General features: G+C 41.4%; 1 protein-coding gene across 3 annotated transcripts in view; it reads left to right on the forward strand.

Annotated features, from left to right (window-relative positions):
- Positions 1-14,093, forward strand: part of CYRIA (CYFIP related Rac1 interactor A) — a 79,097-nt gene that overhangs the window by 16,360 nt on the left and 48,644 nt on the right. For all 3 annotated transcript variants that reach the window (XM_084826588.1, XM_084826590.1, XM_084826589.1), the window contains exon 2: positions 13,139-13,189. The gene's annotated coding sequence lies outside the window, so the exon portion shown is untranslated. The remainder of the gene's footprint in view (positions 1-13,138; positions 13,190-14,093) is intronic.

Consider the following 14,093-nt stretch of genomic DNA (forward strand, 5'->3'; position numbering starts at 1 on the left):
GAGAGTGCTCACAACACTCACAATTTCAAATGTACCCACCAACCCAAAAAGGTTGGGGACTCCTGGTGTAAGGCATAGAACAAATGAAACTTGTGGACAGTGCAGTCCTTGGCAGCTGCAATGCAGCTTTGACAGACAGCACAGCCAGCAACAACATCCCAGCTCAGCAGGGGTGGGACCAACAGGATGGCCTGGATTGAAGACTGTCCATGCCTGGGCCTAAAGAATGGCCCCAGTCTAGACAGCGGCCCAGGGTGTATTTTCATCCTCCCCACCCATTATTTATTAAAGTTTAATAGAAGTGCTTTCTTTGGTTACTGGCTGATGGAGCTGGAAAGGAATTTTACCAGGCCCCTGACTTGGCAGATGTGAGTTGTGGGTTTTTGCCTCCCTCATAGCAAAGTAATTTTCTGACATGTACATACGTAGGTTGGTTGGTTCAAGTGATTATGTTTTGCTATTCATAATGGCATGACTGGCACTTAGCATTAGGCAGGGGCCATAGTTTAGGAGGGAGGAGGCATGGATGGGCTCGCTGTAAATTCCATGGAGGAATCTGCAAAGGGCATAGAGGATAGTCTTCCATGGGACTGACTGCCAGCCACCCCCCAGGTTGGTGGCTGCTCGTGCCATCTGCTGTGCTATCCACTTTACTCAGCTGGTGGGCTGCCTCGGCTCCCCCTCCATAGTCAGGCTGTCAGCAACATTGCAGTGACCAAATTCATGGAAGTGGAAGCAATGCAATTAGGGCCTGTTTTCAGCTCAGCACATTGGATGTGTGTCATCCTTTTTCTTCCTTCAGGTCCATGCTGCATGCATAACATGGATTCAGAAGCTTCCTGTGGATCACGTACTATCCAGCCAAAATGACTCTCTTGCCACCATTCAAACATTAAAGTGCACTCCTTCTGACAAGGAGATTAATCTCCATGTTGTAACAAGTTTCATGTAAAGCAGCCCTTGATTTAGCACTGCAGAGCCCTAATTGCATGAATAATACTGTGTGAATAATTAGTAGAAATAATTCCCCACATAGCTGTTAACTGCTGAACAGGCTTGAAGAGCAGATGCAAGACTTTTGAAAAGGTGGTGGCAGATACTGCCTAATACCCAAATGGAGGTGGGAGAGAGGTTTTGACTCCTTAGCTCTTACCTTTGGTAAAGTATGGATTACCTTCAAGCAAGAGGAGCTTTGCAAAAATCGGTGGTTCTTTTGTTTTGGGCCATAAATAATATACTACATGAATCTGTGTGGGTTGGTTGTTCTCGTGGGCTTTGAAATGCCGCATTTACGTCTCAGCATTGTCTGAAACTCTAGGAGGTTTAAAATCATTGAATAGTTCAGGTAAAGGCTCCAGTTCCTTCTTGAGTGGATACTTGTCATCTGTTGTTTTATATAAATTTAGAATGCTAGGGGAATTTGTAACTTTTCCGTTTCTATACTCATTTTGAGAATATACCATATATTTTATATATTCAGGTGTTCCGTTCAGTATATTTTTGTGATATAAAGGATTGAGTTTGACTTCACATCAGTGATTCCATGGGTTGAGTGAACTTTTTTTGCTGGGGGTGGGGGGATGTTATCTGGTTATTGAGTTCCCTTTCCCCCCCTCTTTCTTCATGTTGCATTTAAGTTACTCCACCTCTCAGCTCATTACTATCTTTATTGTGAATTCCATTTATTCCTTGTTTACCTGGTCTGTGTTATCACACCCTTTTTGGTGTTGTCTTCCACTCTTGACTTTAATCCTCCTGCTTCATTTCTCCTTATGCCCAGAATGGCCACCCTTTCTCTCTAGCATTTGTATGTTTTCCCTCGCAGGGCAGATAGCAGCTTTGGGTGTTGAAGAAGCATTTCAACTGGGAAATGGCACAGGGATAAAGGGTTAAGCCAGCTTTCCCCAACCTGGTTCCATCCATATATTTTGGACTATAACTCCCAGCATTCCTGACCATTTGCCATGCTGGCTGTGGCTGATGGGAGCTAAGTCCAAAACACCTGGGGGGCACCAGATTTGGGAAGGCTTTTAAACTCTGCCTCCTCCAGTGCTGCTGTCCCTATCCACGTGATCTCCAGTCCCTATCCAAATTGTCCCTAAACATGGAAGATTCTGTTCACAGATCTTCTTCTGCATTAGTTTGGCTGTCACTATAGTACTTACACATCTCTTAATTTGCCCTGAAAACCCTCTTCTGCATTGACATCAGCTGGTTTGTTTGTTTGCTTTTGGGGTTGCTTCCAGATGAGGCTTTTATCTTGCCTCAAACATGGAATTTTATGGGGAGTCCAGGTGAGAACGCCTTCCATTTGTAACCCTCCCATGTTTTCCATGTTTGTCCATAGTTTTTGTTTCCACAAGAAATCCATTAGGGAGTAATATACAGAATAGGTGCATATAGTCATTTAATTGGTAGCACTGAATTTAAATGCTGAATGTTTGTTGCTGCATTCAAAATAATACTTTTTAATGTGTTTTATTCTTGGTTTTAACCTTGTTTTTATTGTTCTTGTTTTTATTATGTACATCACTGAGAGCTTCAGCCACATAGGGTGTCTCATAAATTGAAATAATAATAGTGGTAATGACAGTGATAATGATCATAGCGCTAGGAGTCCTCTTCTGAAAGTACCCTTGGTTTATTTATTTAATATATAAACAAATGTATACCCTGCCTTTCAGGGCACCCCCCTCCACATTTTCATTGCTTGTGATGATGGTTATCATTTTACTTGTTTTATGGGGCTTCTTGCTCCCATATAGATCTGTCCAGGAATTAAGATCAGTGTCAGAGGCTTTCTCCTTGGTGCCATCCCGGGACATTTGGCGAGTGAGCACAAGGGACAGAGCCTTCGTGAGGGTGATGCTGCAACACTAGACTGCCCTCCCAGTTCAAATGGCTAAAGCTCCCTCTATGTGTATCTTTTATTTCAGTGGGCTTTTAATATATAACACCTAGGACAGAATCCATCCCTGCCCTTGCATGTGTGGCCAGCCCCCCTGATTTTGGTCTGCATGTGGCCAGCCATGCCGTTTCTGGTCCAAATGTGGCCCCTACCATTTCCAGTCCAAAAGCAGAACAGCAAGCCCCCCCAAATAAGAGAAAATGAGCTCTGCTGACCTGCCCCTTCCAGAAACTAGGGGTTTTGCTAGTTTCAGGGCTTGCCCCCAGAGGAGCTGCATTGCCATTCTGCAAATTGTAGGGGCTGCTTGCAGACAGGAAATGGTCTTGGCCACACGTGCAAGGGCAGGGCTGGATTCTGCCCCTAGTTTTGTTATTGGAAGTTTTAATGAATAGCATCTTTTATTGCTGCCACTAGGTTTGTGATTTGCTTTGTTTTAAGCGTTAGCTGTAGTTTGTTATTGCTTTTAGAAATTCTTTGTTTGCTTGTTTGTACTTCCATTTTTATTGTTTTTATGATTATATTGTATACCAGACTGGGTACTTTTAGTAGAAAAGTAGGATATAAAAGTACGTTACAGTGTCAACAGTATGTAACTCTAGCTCTCATTTCCACATACTAATCTCGGGGAGCCTGTGGAAACTGTTGAGCTGGTGTCTAGAGGCAGTTTTGGGATGGATGAGGGTGAACAAGAGGAGACCAGTACTGTTGGTGGGGCAGCCAGTTGCTCTGAGCTTCACCACATGAGGCTAAAATCCTGCATCCTTACTGGGGCTTCTGCAAAGATTCTTTCTGGGATTAAGATCGATTTGTTTACACAGGTGGACACATGCTTCGAATTGGGGAGTTCCTTTCTCAGCAAGTTCTATATGTTTCATTTTAGAGCCACTAGATGGCACTGAAGTTATAGTGGAACTGCGCAATTACACACAGCCAATATATAGGATTAATGTTCCTTATCTAGTTATCTCCAGTCATTTAAAAAGCAGGATAAAGGTCAGAAAGCATGGGAGTTGCCCTGGAGGTTGACAGTGTCATGTAAAGGACCTGTAAACCTCCATGAGTGACCAATCACGAGAGTGCAATAAAAGCCTCGTGTAGAGGTGTTCAACTAGTTCTGGATGCAGTTGAACTCCCTCTGAAAGGCTAAGTTTCTGGGTCCTGAGCACTATCTGTGGAAGCTCAATAAGTTTATGCTGATATGCCAAGCTACAACCATTTCTGAATATGGTAGATCTTGTTGCAGTGAATCATGTCCTCTTGAGACCAGACCATTTACTTTTAGCTGGGCCCAAAAGACATTTTTATTTCAGACTGCTTTTGGTTAACACGGCAGGTCAGAGGTTTTTGTTGTTGTATGATGTTCTTAGTGGATCTGTTTGTAGATCTTATGACAGAATGGCTGGCTGAAATGATGCAAGTGTACTTCTCTTTTGAGGAATTATTATTCTTGTTTCTTATTCTTGTTTTACTGTTTATGCATGTTATTTATCATCACTTCTTTGCCACCTTGTAAAAATACTGTATTTGAAAGGCGGTTTATAATTTTCTCAATAAAATAAATTTCATTGGGCAATACTGTAAATTTCATTAGAAAATATTTATAACTCAGTGGCAGTATGTACATTTTAAATAAATAAACCCCTCTGTCTCCTTTCTCAGCCTTGATTTCTGTCTGTCTGACTTCAGCCCTTGATTCCGTGGGAGGGTGGGGTACAAGTTTTATTAAACTCAATGGCACTTAGTTCCAGGTAACTGTGTTTAGTATTTGGGTAAAAGACTTCAAGCTCTTTAGATAGGAACTATGCAATTTAAGATTTTTTGAATCCCTGACAGCTTACAATTTACACCAAGGGTGGGCAACTAATGGCCCTGCAGCTGTTTTGGCTTACAACTCCCATCAGCCCTAGTCAGCATAGCTAATGGTGAGGGATCATGGGAGTTGTAGGCCAAAACATCTGGAAGGCCACAAGTTGCTTGCCCCTGATTTACACTAAAAAAAAAAAAAAAAAAAAAGCTAAACAGCACTGGTGATAATACATGAATTGGCCTCAAGATGATTTAGTAATGAGATTTCTCCAAGACTAGTAAGTCCTGGTTTTTCTTAAGTCATATGTTGGGTAACTATGACTCCAATCCTACATGCATTTACCCAAACGTAATCCTCATTGAATTTAGTAGGACTTACTTCTCAATATGCACACATAACTCATTAGGCTATTAATTATGTGTACTTCCAGATGTAAATTTCATACATAGTTCTACTGGATGAAATAAGTCTGTACATGTATATTAACTTCAGACCATACGTTCCTTGGTATATTACCTAGACAATGTGTATCCATGTGAGGGTCAGTGTGGTATAGTGGCTGAACTAGGCATGCACAATCCGCTAAAGCTGATCACAGCTCAACAGCAGTGTATTGCTGCCTTGATACTCCCCTCCTTTAGCAGTCCTACACACAGCAACAAAAAGAGGCTTAAAACATCCCTAGCAGACCGTGATGCATAGCTGGTGGGTAGGGTGGCCACTTACGAATTACCAAAAAGAGGAACCGCATCGCCAAAAAAGAGGACAAAAGGGGATAGTAATTTGCATGAGATTAGCATATGCTTATTTATCGGTATAGATGCAAATTTAGAAGTAATTGTTAAATACAAATACAGTACACATCATCATAGTGCAGAAGACTGACTCCATGGCCCATGTGTCTGCTTGTTCATTCTGCTGTTCACGTCCTAACTGTTGGTTGTTTGGCAACAGTCCTTATGGTTCTTTATCTTTAAACTGGGATTGGACAGGGCAGACAGGACAGCCCTTGAAACAGAGGATGTCTTTGAGTAGAGGACACTCCCCTGGCAGTCCTTCAAATAGAGGTCTGTCCTCTGTAAAAGAGGGTGCATGGCCACCCTACGGTTATCCTACACTTGGCTTGGTAAGTTTTAAGGTATATAGACCTAGGTTAGAGTGTTGAGTTTGACCTTAGGAAACCCAGGTTCAAGCCCATGCAAGGCTGTGAAGCTCACAGATGGGCCTTGAGCATGTCATTGTATCTCTCATAGGATTGATGGAATAACATTCTTCTTTGAGCTACTTAGGAGGAATTTAACAGTCAAGAACTTTTCATTTCTGCTAGATTTCTCAAGGCCAGAGCAGACACTACTTGAAAGACATTGCAGCTGTGTGTACCCCATTTTACTCTAGAGTAGGCGCAGGGCCCCCCAATCCAAATCAGGACCCTGGAATGAGAGTGGAAGGACATTAACTTTTTATCTTGTGCCTACAATTTCTATTTCAAAATAGTGATCCATAAAGCAAATGGATCATTGTTTTGCAATATCAATTTCAGGAGCAGTCCCTAATCTGGATTGGCCCCCTAGTGGGATGGGGGAGAGGGTTAAAGTCCTCTACTTCCCCTGATAGAGTTCAGATCTGAATTGATCCCCCTGTACCTTGCGTAGAGTAAAAATGGCGGCGGGGGGGGGGGAATGTAGCTGCTAGCTAAATCTTCAAAGTAATGGCTGCTTTGGCTGTTAACTCCAACCACCGTATAAAGGCTGCTGTATTTTTCTTAATTTAGCTAGGCCATTACTACAGGGGTCACAATAGGGATTTAGAATATTCCTCCTCATTAGCCACTATTTTTCACCTGGTGGATCTCAGGGTACTAGTAAAAAAACAAAGTGGATCCTGAAATCTACCCACCCGTGCTTTAAGGCATCATGCAGATGTATGGCATTTTCTAAATAATAAATAAGTCATATCTGGGTGTCTTTGATAACAGAAAGAATGGGATCAGACTATCTGTGTGGATGTGCTGGCCAGTTTTAAAAATATCAAATCAAGCTATTTTTCTGGTTGTGTTAAACTATCTTTTTTCTGAACAAGAGCAGCCTTTAGCAGATTGGTAGTGGGAGGCAGATGCTGAAACATTATAGGACATCTGTAGAAATCTGTGGAATTGTAAGTGGCAGATTATGCAAGTATGCCTTTTTATTGCTGTTTCATGGCAGTCTGTCAGTACATCTGTTTGGAAGAACAAGATGTATGTACTAATGATAAAGCCGTGATCACACTTACACAATATGAATTTAAAAGAAGGTAAATGCATATAACATATTTGAATATGCTACTTGTTTTTAAAGTCGTATTTTCTGTTTCAGATTATTAAGGAGCAAATATGTAGAAATATAACTTGGTGTACGTTTGAGAAGACAATAATGGAGTTATTTTTTCTTTTTGTTTCAGGATGTGTGTGCATGTACTCATTGAGGTGGGAAAGGGTGACTTGCATGACAACTTGCAGGGTTTTTAATTCATGTGTCTGAAGTGAGCAGTTTTTGGAGCTGTGCTGGCTTCCTTCAGCTTTTTGCCCATAATAGGAAAAAAGCATTGCCATGTGACTTATATAGTGAAAAAAACCCACAAGATCAAAACACTGTCTCATTTCAGGAGGCTTAATAGTGGTTTTTAGGCCAGGATTTGCAACTTAATTTCTGTATAATTAACCTTAGTAGTCCCTGCGCTGCAGGGGATGCATTTCTCTCAGTTTGTCTACAGTTTTATTAGTGGGAATCCACAGTTTTTCTTATACAGTCTTTTTGTCTGTAGTAAAATGATGATTAGCTTTGACTTAATATAATCCTTAATTTGTAGCACTGGATGGCTCCACTAGAAATTAAAGATTTATTACAGTCAAGGACTGGCATAAATACAACTAAAAACAAAATTTAAAACATTTTATCAGCACTTCTTCAATCTTAATTTCATTGCATTTGCATTTCTGTTGTCACAAAAACTTAACAATTAGCTCATTTGAAAACTTCCTTAAATTTGACAATAATTTCAATACTGCTGTATGGAATTTCCTTATTGATCAATAATCCAGAGTAACCTTCAGTTCTTGGGAGATGATCCTAATGTGGAAGTATAATTCAGAGTTCTCTAATTTAATCCTTCCATGTTTCTGAAATTATGTAAAGCCAGCCGTGGGGGTGGGGGGAGAATCCCTGCTTTGCCTACCAGGATGTGTATCTGAGTCACAGGAGCAACCTGCCTTGAATGTTTTGTTACTTATCCTGACCAAGAGGTTAACTGCATGGCTGGCAATTCCAGGCATGCATTGATCAGGATGAGCAACAGATTGACCGCTGAGATTATTTGGTCCAGACTGCACAGAAGGATCTGCCATTAGTGTGAATTTATTATGTCACTGTGATGTTGGCTTGTATGCTGGTGGTGGAAATTTGGAAAGGTAACTTCAGCTGAGGACCTTGGCTGGATCTTGTCTTGCACTTCTTGACATTTCATGTTAACACGGCATCAAAGAAACTCTGGGTTATTATCAGTAATCATTTTACAGCTCCTTTACATTACTAGTAAGCTAGTATACTGCCTTTCAACTCAGACAGGGCCCCCAATGTAGTATATAAAAAGGAAAGGAACATCAAAAACACAATTCAAATTAACAGCTAAGCTATCATTAAAACCTCAGAGACAGATTTAACCCGATATCAAAAAACATTAAAAGCTGGACAGTATATTCACTTTTTACAGAGGGAATGCTAGAACCATCTGTAGCCTTTCTACAGGTTGTGAACAGTGAAATCGTAGACTGAGATGGCTGAGTTCTTGGGTTGTACCACTTCTGACTGGAGGTGGGAGGTACATCAAGAAAAAAGGTTTAGCGCATCCTTCTCCATTCACACAGGGAGAAAGATTTATGTGGGTGGCCTTCAACAACAAGAAGCACCCACTCGCCTGCAGTCTGAAGAAGCATAGCCTAGAATCCTATGACTCATCCTGTATAATATATAGAGTGAATGTAGATACAAGTCCAACATTCTAGCTTCTGGACCACATGAGCTTCCAGTGTCAGCTAATGTTAGTTAAAGGTTCCAGATGCTGCTTCTTTCTGCAGACTGTGTTGTAATATCCCCATATGATGTTATGATGAGTGAGAGGTTGGACAGTAGAATTGGAAATCCCATATTTGAGAAAGAGAGGTTATTTCCATTCTACTGTTCACCGTGTCACCATGATAAGAAAGGGATAGAGTAGCTGATGACTACACTTTATATGAGAAATTTTACAGGAGCCTTGCTGTGGTCTGTTTTATCTTGCTAGCCATGGTTTATGTTGTTTTCAACCATTCTGTTACACAGTCCTTTTTCCCCCCTCTAATGGCTTAATTTTTAATGCATTCTGGAAGACTGATCATATGGCCTTCATTATTTCTTCCACAGCAGGACACTTCCAGAGCAACAGCTGTGTATTGCCTTAAGTTAAATTGACTGTAAAGTATTATTGCTCAAACTTGGCATGTATAATAAGCTTTTCTCCTAGAACATACAGTTGACTGCGGTGTGGCAGGTACTGAACTGGATTTTTTAAAAGTACCTTTTAATCTATAGTTAAATGGATTTGTTAGGTGTCACTTAAACTGTAACATGTATCTCTTTCTGTCTGTCGGTCTGTCTCTTTTTGCTGGAATATATAGACTAGGAACAAACAAAAAATATGCATCAAAGTTCTGTGTACCCAAGGGGGCTATGGATTTGTTCCACCCCCAGCCTTACAACACTGCCGACCACTTTTGAAATTCCAAGGAATCTCAGAAGCAGTTTGTAATATGGCATGGGGACCTGCTTCATGAAGAAAAAAGTAAAAAATAATAATACATGTTGAAGCTGAAGTACCTCTTTGGACACTAGCCCCTCAGTAGTTCGTACATATGTGGCTAGAAAAATAAGACTCTTGTTAATATTGGAAAGGGTTTTTCTTCTTCTTTTTTGTCGCTATTGATACTAAGAACAGGCTCTTAGTGATATAGTGAGGATTAGGCTGTTGTGGTGGTCATGGGGGAAGTCCACATAGAAGCTAGAGCTGAGTTAGAGTATTTATTGAAGCAGATGGATCGATGCAAAGAGCATAATGCAAAACCATGGCCATATCATTCATTTATTTACTGTATTATTTCTTATGATACTTCTATACCATGTAGGGTGCAGAGTCCTGTCCAGATAGTCAGCAGCCTCCGAACTTGGAGGCTGCCAAGTATCCAGTGCAGGGCGAGATGAGAGGAGAGAACTCCATGCTTCAGCTGCCCCGCATTTCTCCCGATTTTGCCTGTCTAGCAGTGGTGGCTCAGAGGGGGAGGGAAGGAGCCTGGTGCAGCCAAAGGAAATGGCGTACTGCAGCCACCCCGGTCTCCTCCCAGCCCCCAGGAACGCCCCTTTCCCCCACCTCCATGCTCTGATTTCTGAGTGCAGAGTACAGTTCTCTCCTTGCTGGCTACAAGGAGGAGGGAGTGGGGAGCAAGGTTTCCTGGCATCCAGGTCAGAGCCGTATCTCTGACTTTGTAGCCAGGAAACCAAACAATCCTATGGCCCCTCAGATGCTCTCTAGGGGCCATAGGATTACTCTCTTGTTAAAACTCCCTAAGTGGTTCACAATAAAATATGAGATAGCAAGGTAAAAACAAGATAAACATAATACATAATTAAAAACATTACAGCACTATAATTTCATGTGCCATGTGCTTCAGAATTATATCTGCCTGTAGATGTAGACAAGAGGGGGCAATTGTGAACGTCATAATTGTCAATATAGATGCCAGGGCTCAAAGCAAGATCATGTAGTTGAAGGCTGCATAGACAGAACCTTCCAGAAGCATGATGCTGGGCTGAATAGTATTTCTCCATGGAATGGAAAGTAAATGTCCTTCTTGTCTGGTTGGTAATTATAAAAATTAACTGAACACTTTGCAGACTGTCAGTAGTTAAAGGACATAAAAAAGAGTATAGTGGATGATCCTGGTGAAATAATAGGGTGTTGTCTCCTGGACCCTAGTATCTGTGATGCCTTGTTAGTTCTGGGATTAAGAGGAAGACCACAATAACAAATAAAATACACGACATACATGTCTTCTCTAATGCTTGACCTCAGAAGTCAGGTATTTTTCCTCATTGGTCTTCCTTTTAAAGCAAATCTTTTACTCCATGCTTTTGATGGAGACCTACAGATTCAGAATTAAAGGACTATAGATGTAGACGTTACCTGTTTGCATTGAATTCAGGTTTCATTTTAAACCAGGGACAGTATCCATTGTTGTGCAAGTGGCAGCCACAGCTTGCATCATGGAGATTTAGTGCTTTCCGGGGCAACCCGAAACAAGCAAAAATGTTTGTTTTTCTGAAATGGGGCGGGTTGGCAGAGCTTGCATAAAGGAGCTCGACTGACCTGTCTCGTGGGTACGTCTTGTGGAACAGAATCAGCAGGGCTGGCTGCTCACACAGTGGAAGTGGTGGTGGGCCGCACTCAGAGACGGGCAGTGTTGGATGCTGTTCCGGGTTATTTTTATTATTTTAAAATGAAACACTATATAATTGAAACTTTAAAAATGAAAATATCCTTTTGTGTGTGTTTGGGAAAAAGATAGGATATCAATTTTTATGCACCCTGTGCTTAACGACTGTGCTCTGGATGGAGGGCCCTTCTTTCTCATGAAGGCAGCCAAGCTTAGCCCATCAAGGCAATGAAAGAATTTGGCTGTTTCAGGCTGGCTATATGATTGCAAAGGATGATGTCCCCTTTGCTACCACAGCTGAAACACTGATTCACCATGAGAAATGACCAAGTAAGAGGAAACACATCTGCTTTGAGTACAGAGACTGTGGCACTTGGTTGGGAAAAACTGATGTGCACTTGCAGTTCTATATTTCTTAAAATATTGTCTGAATTTCATAATATAGTACATTGTTATTTCATTTAACTGTTAATGCAATAATCCCTGCACCATTCTCTCCCATTCCCCTTCTGAGATTTTAGCTCTCACTTTCTTACCCCTTATTACTTCCCTCCTTTCCTTTTTTTTCTCCTTGGAGTGTCTGTGTTACCATTTTATATTTGAGAATTATTTTACTCTAAATAGAACTTTCTTTCTTTAATGACACTGGTGGGAGTAGATCATGCTGTATACATAAATCCAAATATGATGTATAAAAAACTAAGGGAATAGATTTGCAAGTTGCAAGCATTGCAGGACAATTTAATCTATAATTTTTTAAAAAACAGAATGACTGTCTGTCCATGCCATAATGCCAAGACTGTGAAATCTAGACACGTGAAACTTGGCATGCATACTAAGGGGACTATAGCAGTGTGCACCTTGGGCTTATTTTGTTTTTAAAATGCATTTACTAATTTAAATTTAATTGAATATGTCCGTGTGTTTGAAGCCACCAGTATCATCATCAGTCACTAGGCGGTAGACTTCCCTACCCAGTGCATAGCATTGCAATCTATACGATTTGAAGCCAAGAGGGATTAGACTGAGGGACAAAGTTAAACAGCTGCCCCCTCTCCCTGCTGGGGGGCAGCCCCCTGTAGGGGAATGGAGTGAACAGACCACTCCGTCAGAGGGCTATAGGGGTTCACTGTGGCGGCAGCCATGTCTTTACACAGACAGGGTGCACACAATGTGTCCAACTCTGAGAGCTATGTAACTTTGCTTGAAGGCTTCGCTGTATCAAACAAAGGGCTATTCCAGACCATGTGAAGCCCTGTCCATTTGCTAGTAAGTAATAAACAGCTGATTTGTAGACTGAGGCAATGTAACTAAGGGCACAGCTTTCTTATCTGTAGAATGTTAAGTGTGTCTGAGGCCTCAGATTAGAATTACCATCTCTTCCATCCTTACAGCTTTGCCATACATTTTCCTATTTTATAGAAGGGAAAACTTGGAATGAAAAATAAGAATACTCACAGTTGAGCAAGAATTTGAACGCAAGCTGCATGTTCAAGGGCAGCACTGTTTGTTTGTTTGTTTGTTTGTTTTTTGACAATGCTAGCTCTAGAAATATTAAGCCAACATAGCTTAAACCAGGGTTCATAAACCAGATTCTACCTCTGTTGTCAAGCTGGTTTAAAGCTCACCATGAGAAGTATTGATCTTGGTGCAGGCATAATGCTGACTGTGGCTAATGCTGAAAAGGGAGGGGAGGAGGCAATTTGCATGGAAGGAGGGGTAGGGACCACATGGGGCACTCCCATTCTCTTAATCAGCCCATCCTCTGAGTTAAAAATTAAAACACCAAATAAAACTTGATCATATTTCTTTGTCTATATGTAACTGTGGGACACATTATTTAAACTGCATTGTTCTTATAGTGGATTTCCTTAACAAATTAATGAATAATGATAAATTAATGTTATGAATTTAAAATTGGCAGGTTTCGCACTTCTGTTAGATCTCTAGGAGGCTTTGGAGAATCTCTATAGAGGTAAGTAAGATCACACCAGTTAGCTGCACTCTTGTATCCATTGAGGATACAGCTATCAGTGGCTACTAGTCCCGATGGCTGTATGCTACCTCCAGTATCAAAGGCAGTATGCCTCGGTACACCAGTTGCTGCTTCATGGCCTGCTTGTGAGTTTCCCATGGGCAGCTGGTTGGCCACTGTATGAACAGAATGCTGGACTAGATGGACCCTTGGTCTGATCCAGCATGGCTCCTCTTACTTCTGCTGGGTGGCTGCTTAGTGTTAGAGCTCCTGCTTTGCATGTAGAATGTCCCTGGTTCCATCCCCGGCAGCATCCCAAGGTAGGGCTCGGAAAGATTCCTGCCTGAAACCCTGGAGAGATGCCCCTGCTAGTCAGTGTCAACAGTACTGGGCTAGATGGACCAAAGGTCTGACTTGGTATAAGGCAGCTTCCTATGTTCCTGTGTACAAAGTCTTTACCTTCCACAACTCATTTTTGCTGAAATAGTTAAGATTTTAACTATATTAGAAGTCAGGGCTGATTGATTTAAATCAAGGTGGGGTAGGGAACCCATGGCTTTCTAGATGACATTGGATTACAAGTCCAGATTACACTGGACAACTTAGCCAGCACGCTCAATTATCAAGGATAATGGAGTTGTAGTTCAACAACATTTGTAGGGCCACAAGTTCCCTACCTCTGACTTATTTACACCAGCAAGAAATAAGGCCTTTAAATCAGTGATTTATATCAAGTTTCCTATTGATACTACTTCAAATATATCCTAAACAATGGTGCTTGGGGTGGGTTGCTCATTGATGTCAGTGGGAAGGAAATGAACTATGTCAGCTCCAGGGCTGGTGTAGTTCTCCCCACTACCCAACCATTATAGGGGGCCATTGGAGGCATGTCCACAGGATGTCA

The sequence above is a fragment of the Heloderma suspectum genome, chromosome 1 (assembly GCF_057233095.1).
Source record: "Heloderma suspectum isolate Gila_16-S chromosome 1, 16-S_ref, whole genome shotgun sequence".
Taxonomy (NCBI): domain Eukaryota; kingdom Metazoa; phylum Chordata; class Lepidosauria; order Squamata; family Helodermatidae; genus Heloderma; species Heloderma suspectum.